Raw genomic sequence first — 8052 nt, 5'->3', positions numbered from 1 at the left:
TCTCTCTCTCTCTCTCTCTCTCTCTCTCTCTCTCTCTCTCTCTCTCTCTCTCTCTCTCTCTATATACACACACACATACACACATATATATATATATATATATATATATATATATATATATATATATAGCATTCTTATCAAACTATCCTGTTCACATTACAGATATATTAGTTGCAGGGCTTAAACGCACAGTTAAAAATGAAATAGTTCTCAACTTACATCAAAACATAAAGTTCTTTAAGTGCACATCTCTGTTCTGTAGTTCCACAAATGTGCCATATAAAATTCACGACACAGTGCGGTACTGAGAGAAATTAAGATGACAACCAATGCATCTTAAATTTCAAAGCTTGCACAAAAGAGTAAAAAAAGGCTTTGTTAACCACGCTTCTTCCACACCCGTATACTAAATTTCCAAAATATTTTAAGAGATGATCTTTCAGTATAAAAAGGGACACAAAGAGAAATGCCCCAAACAAATATGGCAGGAACTGCTGTGATACCATAAGTGGATACTTAGAAGATCAGTGTGAAGGGGTAGTTTATACTCATTCCTACCTTAAGAAACCATCTTCCAGTAATATGAAGAAAAACCTTCATCTACTGACTCTCGATGTTTATATTCTTAAAGATTAGTACAGCAAGCAATGCCCTTCAGAACTGTATTAAATTCAACTAGAAATGTAGTGTTATATCAATAAGAAAAACAACAAAAAATCATATTATTATCTCAATAAATGCAGAAAAAGCTTTTGACAAAATACAACTCATTCCTATTAAAAACAGTGGAAAGCATAGTAGCAAATGGAATTTTCCTTAAAATGATAAGTAGTCTCAATCTAAAACCATCAGCAGGCCTTCTATGTAATGGGGATAAGCTAAGATCAAAGGTGAAGCAAGGATGCCCATTATCACCACTATTAATTACTATCATATTAGAAATGCTAGGTATGATGACAAGAAAAGAAAAAGAAATTGAAGGAATGTGAATAGGCAATGAAGAAACAAAATTCTTTGCAGATGCTATGATGGTATACTTGGAGGATCAGAGACAACCAACTGAAAAACTAGTGGAAATAAAGAACAACTAACAAAGTTGCGGGATAGAAAATAAATCTGCACAAATCATTTTTATATATTACCAAAAAAGTCCAGCAACAAGAGACAGCAAGAGAAATTCCATTTAAAATGATTGTAGACATTATAAAATACTTGGGAGTCTACCTGCCAAGACAAACCCAGGAACTATATGAACACAAGTACAAAATACTTTTTACACAAATAGGGAGTAGGCAAAGTCAATATAATAAAAACGACAATTCTACTTGAAATTAATTGACTTATTCAGTGCCATACCAAACAAACTACAAAAAAATTATTTTAGAAAGCAAGAAAAAATAATAAAATTCATCTTAAAGAACAAAAGGTCAAGAATATCATGGGACTCAATGAAAATATGTGAAGGAAGATGGCCTAGCAATATAAGATCTCAACATAGTTCATACAATGGTAATCATCAAAACAATGTAGTACTGACTAAGATATAGAGTGGTGGATCAATGCAATAGATTAAGTACACAACATGAAGTAGTAAATGTCGATAGTAATCTAGTGTTTGACAAACACAAAGACCCAAGATTTTGGGTTAAGAACTCCTTATTTGAGAAAAACTGCTGGGCAAACTAGAAAGTGGTTGGGAACAAACTAGATATAAACCAACATCTCACACTATATATCAATATAAGGTCAAAATGGTTATGTGATTAAGAACGCAGGGTGATAACACAAACAAATTATGGAAGCATGTAATATTTCACCTCTGAAATCTATGGACAAGGGAAGAATTTATGACCAAACAAGAAATAGCATTACAGGATGGAAAACGGATAACTGTGATTACAATAAATTAAAAGTATTTGCACAAACAAAACTAAGATAGTCAAGATTAGAAGGAAAACAGAAAATGGGGGCAGAAGCGAAATTTATAACAAGTTTGTTTTCTGATAAAGGTCTCATTTCTTAAATATATAGAGAATTGGGTCAAATTTATAAGAATACAAGTCATTCCCCAACTGATAAATGCCCAAAGGATATGAACAGGCAGTTTTAAGAAGAAGAAATCAGTTATCTTTAGTCATGTGAAAAAATGCTCTAAATCACTATTGACTAGAACAACGCAAACTAAAACAACTTTGAGGTACCACTTCACACCTAACAGATTGGCTAATATGAAAAGGGAAATGAAAAATGTTGGAAGGGATATGGAAAAATTGGGACACTAATACCCTGTTGGTAAAGTTATGAACTAGTCCAACCATTCTGAAGAGTAATTTGGAACTATGCCCACAGTGCTATAATGCTATAAAACTGTGCATACCCTTTCCTTGGAGATATTTGCCGATGAAAATTGGGATGGGGCTGAGGGTAAAGCTGGGCATAATATAGTCTTTATGTATCAGACCACTGTCACAGTGGCAAATTTCTTCTGCTGGCCCCAAAGGGTAGAACTAGAAGTAGCTCATAGGGAGATTTTGGCTCAATATAAAGAAGAAGAAAACAAAACTAAGAGAGCCATCCAAAAATAGAATGAGCTTCCCAGGGTGGTGGCAGTGGTTCACATTTACACAATGCTTTAGAGATGATTTAGTGCTGGGAGCTCCTTGTTACTGGAAACACAAAACAGATGATCATCTCTGAGGGCCAGAGAATGTGTCCCTAGCTGTGGTAAAGGAGATTGGACCAAAGGATCTCTAAAGTTACTGCCCATTTTGAGATTGGAGGATGTAAAGTTGTTTTGTTGCAGCTACGGTTGTTGTTGTGGTGATGGTAGTTGGTGCTTCCTCAGTTATTCACAATATTAGGCCTGGACAAAGTTATTAAGTTGGTGAACCACATTTTGAGCCCCTATATTTCTGTCCTATTCAAAGACCCTCCATAGACTATTAATGTCCTCAACCCTTATTCCCCACTACACTCTCTGACTCATTCCTCAAAATGAGACCATCCCAAGAGACAAGCTGTCCTGGGCAACAGTCCGGTCCTTTAAATTTTTCCTGCTACTGACCTCACAAGTGCTTCTTTCCCACAGACACAGTGCAAAGATCATTTTTCTAAGGCCCTATGTGCCCCATGAAGCCAGGTCTGGAAATGAGGCAGAGATGCGCAATACTGACAAGGGAGACCCAATCTTAAGAAGACAAGAACAGCTTCCTTTTTAATGATTTACCTCAGGCTTAGCAATTCTTTCTCATTTACAATACACACTGCAAATTAACCTTTTTTAATAGCTCAATCCTAATAGCAACAATGTACAGGAAAGAAAGACAAGTCGAATAGCAAATAGATCAGTTCCTACTCTTTAGAGAAATCATATAGTCACTCCCGCAGCACCTCTAGCCTCTGCTGGCTTGTCAAGTAAGCATGTTATTGGGGCTTTTACATTTTATACTGCTGGCCCCTCAGTTCAGCAACCACTAGTTAATGAGCATCAAAAATGGATTTTATAGCTTCAATTCAAAATATATGATAAGAATTAATTTGAGGACCCAAAGCATTATGAATGTGTATTCAAATATTTTTAATCCTGGTTCAAAAATGTGAAAGACAATCTTTCTCATACTGCGATCAGGTTCTTAAAAATAATTCATATAAGGATTAAGGTATAGGGCAAATTTTTCAATAATTCATTTAAGTTTGGTAAGGTATAAATATAATTGAGATTTTGTGCTTCCCCCTTAAAAATGCAATCATATTTCAAGAAAAATTCAATCTTTCTTATTTGGTGATAATCAACTCACTACAAGAACAAACACGGAAGGTGATAAAGTGAAATTTCAAAGATGAGCCCCCCTCTACAATAGAAACTCCTGTAACTATTTTAAAGGACTAGAGACAGAGTGATGAAAAAGAAGACCAAAAAGAAAGCTAAGTAAGCTCCTTCCCCCAAGCCAGAATGGAAGAAAAAGATGGCCAGAAGCCAGCAGAGGTTAGAAGGGCTAATCAAGGAAAGAGAGCACCTACTCCAGAAAATGGGCAGCAACTAAAGAAAATGAGAGAGGAACCAAGCCAAGAAAAAAAGTGCCGGCTCTCACAATGGCTCCTGCAGCCAGCCAGTGCTCTAAAGAGCAGTGCTGGTAGCCTAAATGCCAGATAAACATTCCACGCTTGTCAGAACAGATCTGAGAAGGTAACAGAACAGGGAGAGAGGGCACCCAGCTCTAGACTCTCTGGGGTCCTGCAAGCCACAGCAGGAGACAAGCGTACCTCAGCGGAAGGATGCACACAAGTGGGGGACTTGTTGGAGGCCTGAGATATCTGATTAGGGTCAGCCAGCACAGGAGAAGGAACCAATTCCCATCTGGTGACTATGCAAGGGGGGAAAGAGATTGGTCAAGGAAAGAAACCACAGTAAAGTACCAAGACAATGAAGCCAGGGACTGAGACAGAGGATGAGGTGGGGAAAGGGAGTACAAGCTAGCCCAGGGGTGGGAAACCTAGGGCCTCGAGGCCACATGTGGTCCTCTAAGTCCTCAGGTGCGACCCTTTGACTGAATCCAAACTTCACAGAACAAATTACCTTAATAAAACGATTTGTTCTGTAAAACTTGCACTCGTTCAAAAGGTCACATGTGGTCTCAATGTCAACAAGGTCCCCACCCCTAAAGGCCATTCAAAATGGAAGTAGAAGTGGTAGTGGCATCGAGACTACAAAGGTGGCAGGCCCAAACAGGATCTATCCCACCAATTCAAGGGTTATATAGGGGACTGCCTATGATAAAGGGTGCCTGAAGAAAATTTACATAGAGGAAAAAAATAATTTAATTGTAAAGATTTTGTGGGTCAATGAGAAAATCACAAAAGGATAATTTCATCAAGGTCAACAACAACGAGACAACATATTAAAACATGATTGACATTCTGCAACCAGTTGGATGAGTTGTGAGCAATTAATGGTGCTTTTTGAAAATTAGATCTAATTGAACAGAAAAAGATCCTGAAAGCAATGGTTAGATAGAGCATAACAACAATACAATCTGAATTATACCAGCTGAGTCTACACCCAATTTCCTGACCAAAGAGAATGATACCTGGCATTCAGTAGGCATCTAATAGGGGTATATGTCTTAATTATCTTTTATCTCCTTTAGCACAGCACTCTGTATACTGCAGGTTCTTAATAACTGTTGCATAAATGGGTCTCACTAGCCAGGTTCTTTTCAAGGTCTAAGATTGCAGCTCAAAGTTGAACAGGACACCTTTTTGGAGAGAATCAACACATCCTAGTAAACTTTGCTCAGTCACTGCATGATTAAGAGTATTAGTTTTACATCCATCAAATGCCATAGCCTTCACTTCCTTTTTGGTCAGGTCTTTGAAACTCAGGGTCTGAAGATAGCTCTCTATACAGCACTGATTCATAATCTCAGAGGCCTTTTCAGCAGAAGGCATGACCTGTGGCTCATGTCTGTTTGTACAGTTTGCAAGACCAATCCTTATTCAAAGCAGGAACTCAGCTCTTGAAAGAATTCTAATGTCACTCTGGCCTTAGGAAGGAATACAACCCTGCCTACTTCATGAGAATAACTGTATTGCCAAAGCAGATCTAAGAAAAGAGACACAGAAGAGATGAAGAAACCCTGGGGCATGCCCAAATCTTAAGAAAATAAAGTCAGTGATGAGAGAATGGGAGCCAGCATGATAAAAAGACATTTTGGTGCTATGTTCTGAAGAAATAACTAAGGTCAAACTCAGAAGGAAAACTTGAATCACAATGCACAATGGGAAAATAAGCAAGACTCATTGAGGAGGAAGGCTGAAAGAAGTGTCTCTGTACACTAATGTGTATTCATCTATATATATATATATGTCTATATAGATATATCTATCTATCTATCTATATATATATATATATATATATCTTTGGGAAAGGGGCTGGGGAAAGTCAGAGGCAGGATTCGAAAATATCTGTCCTTTTAATTCATAAGATTGATTGTACAATCCCAGGCTTCTGATCAGTGGTATGCATATGCATACCTGTGCACATCACTGATACCTGGTCAAAAAAATTACCTCTTTTTTGGTTTCACAATAACCAGAAGTAAAGCTGCATAGTCATAGTGGACAGAGGACTGATTTGGACATCAAAAAGACCTGAGTTCAAGTGTTTTTACCTTTAAGAGAAGCTATTTATCTCTATATTCCTTGGATGAATAAGAATAATAATAACTAGCATTTATTTGGTGTTTTTAGCTTTACAAAGCATTTTACACATCTTTTATTCGATGCTCACATTAACTCTGGGATACAGATGCTTATCATTCCCATTTTACAGATGAAGAAAATGAAATGACTTACCCAGGGTCACACAACTGGTAAGGGTCTGAGATTGAATTTGAACTCAGGTCTTCCTCACTCCAGGTCCAGAGCGCTAACCACTGTAGCACCTACATGTCTCATCTTTATTCTGGAAATACTCTACCATTACATGGAGACCCTTCTCACTGACCATTTCCTACTTCTTGCTGAGCACTATAATAAAATCAATATTACAAATGCCTCTGGAAAGGCTATATCACTGGGCTGCCCTATTGTTCACTTACCATCTTTGTGACTTCCCATAACAAAACTCCCTTCTTGCCCTGGTTACCATTTTCCAATATGTGATCTCCCCTATTAGAACATCATCTCTTTGAGGTCAGGGTCTGTTAAACTCTTAAATTTGTATTTATAGAACTTAGTTTGGAATACAATAACAGAGCACAGTGTTTCTAAAATAGTAAGCATTAAAAAATAATTTTCATTCACATAATGTTGGACATATTATTTCTCTTTTTCTTTTCTTTCTTTTTCATCCTATTATAGAGAATTAGTCTCTAGGAGGAAATGATATGTTAGAAAATGTAGACAATGTAAAACAAAACAAGATATGTAAAAACAATTTAAAAAACTTTCAAAAACAGAAGAAAACACAAGCTTAAACATTATATCTTTGAAAGTGAATGGATGAAACTTACTCCCCCAAAATTTAAAAAGACAAGATGATTTAAAAAAATACAAGTTTCCAAAAGAAATAAACATATTTAAGACACAAAACAATATATAAAAGAAAATGAGAAGGTGAAAAAAATTCCTTAAACCTCAAGCAATCCAAAAAAATCAGGAGTATAATAATTTTTTTTCAGATAATATAGTAGTAAAAAAAATGAAACTGTCAAGACAGATAAAAAGGCAAACTATGTTATACTTAAAGGCACCATAGACAATGAAACACTATTAGGTAAAGATGCTACTTGACACAACCACTCAAAATCCATTTTGAATTACTATAGAGAAATTACTAAACTCTTTATACCCTCTGACCCATTGGTTCCACTAGTGGTCATATCCCCCCAAGAGGTTGAGGACAGATAGGAAAGTTCCTTATATAACACAATATTTATGGCAGACTTATCCTACATATAATTAAGATATGGATTCACTGAATTGGGAATAATGGACAATAAAATGCATGCAATAGAAAATTACTATATTGTAAAGAGTGACAACTATGAAAATGGGAAGACTTGTATAAATTGATATAGTGGGAAGAAAGAAAAACCTAGTAAAATAATATAAACAATGACTATAATAACATAAATGAGGACAATTCTAAAAGGTAAGAGAATTCACATGAGATGTAATGACTAATACTGGTTCTAAATGGCTGATGCAGGAACACATTTGCTTCAACTCTATAGAGGACTGCAGGTGCAGAATGTCAGACATTTTGTTGATCAAGATCTCAATATTGTTTGAAAAAAAAAAATATATATATATATATGCCCACAACCACACCCCCCTCACATATATATATATGTGTGTGTGTATATATATATGTGTGTGTATATATATATATACATTATTTTTGCAAAGGAGGGTAGTATAGATGGGAACTTATAAGGGAAGTGACTGTGGGATAAAAAACACTACAGTATTCAGAGGTGTGTGTGTGTGTGTGTGTGTGTGTGAGAGAGAGAGAGAGAGAGAGAGAGAGAGAGAGAGAGAGAGAGAGAG

This window comes from Petaurus breviceps, unplaced genomic scaffold (assembly GCF_028583685.1).
Source record: "Petaurus breviceps papuanus isolate PSGF00001 unplaced genomic scaffold, PetGlider_PUasm1.0 90881, whole genome shotgun sequence".
NCBI lineage: Eukaryota > Metazoa > Chordata > Mammalia > Diprotodontia > Petauridae > Petaurus > Petaurus breviceps.
Note: the sequence above shows the minus strand (reverse complement) of the source record.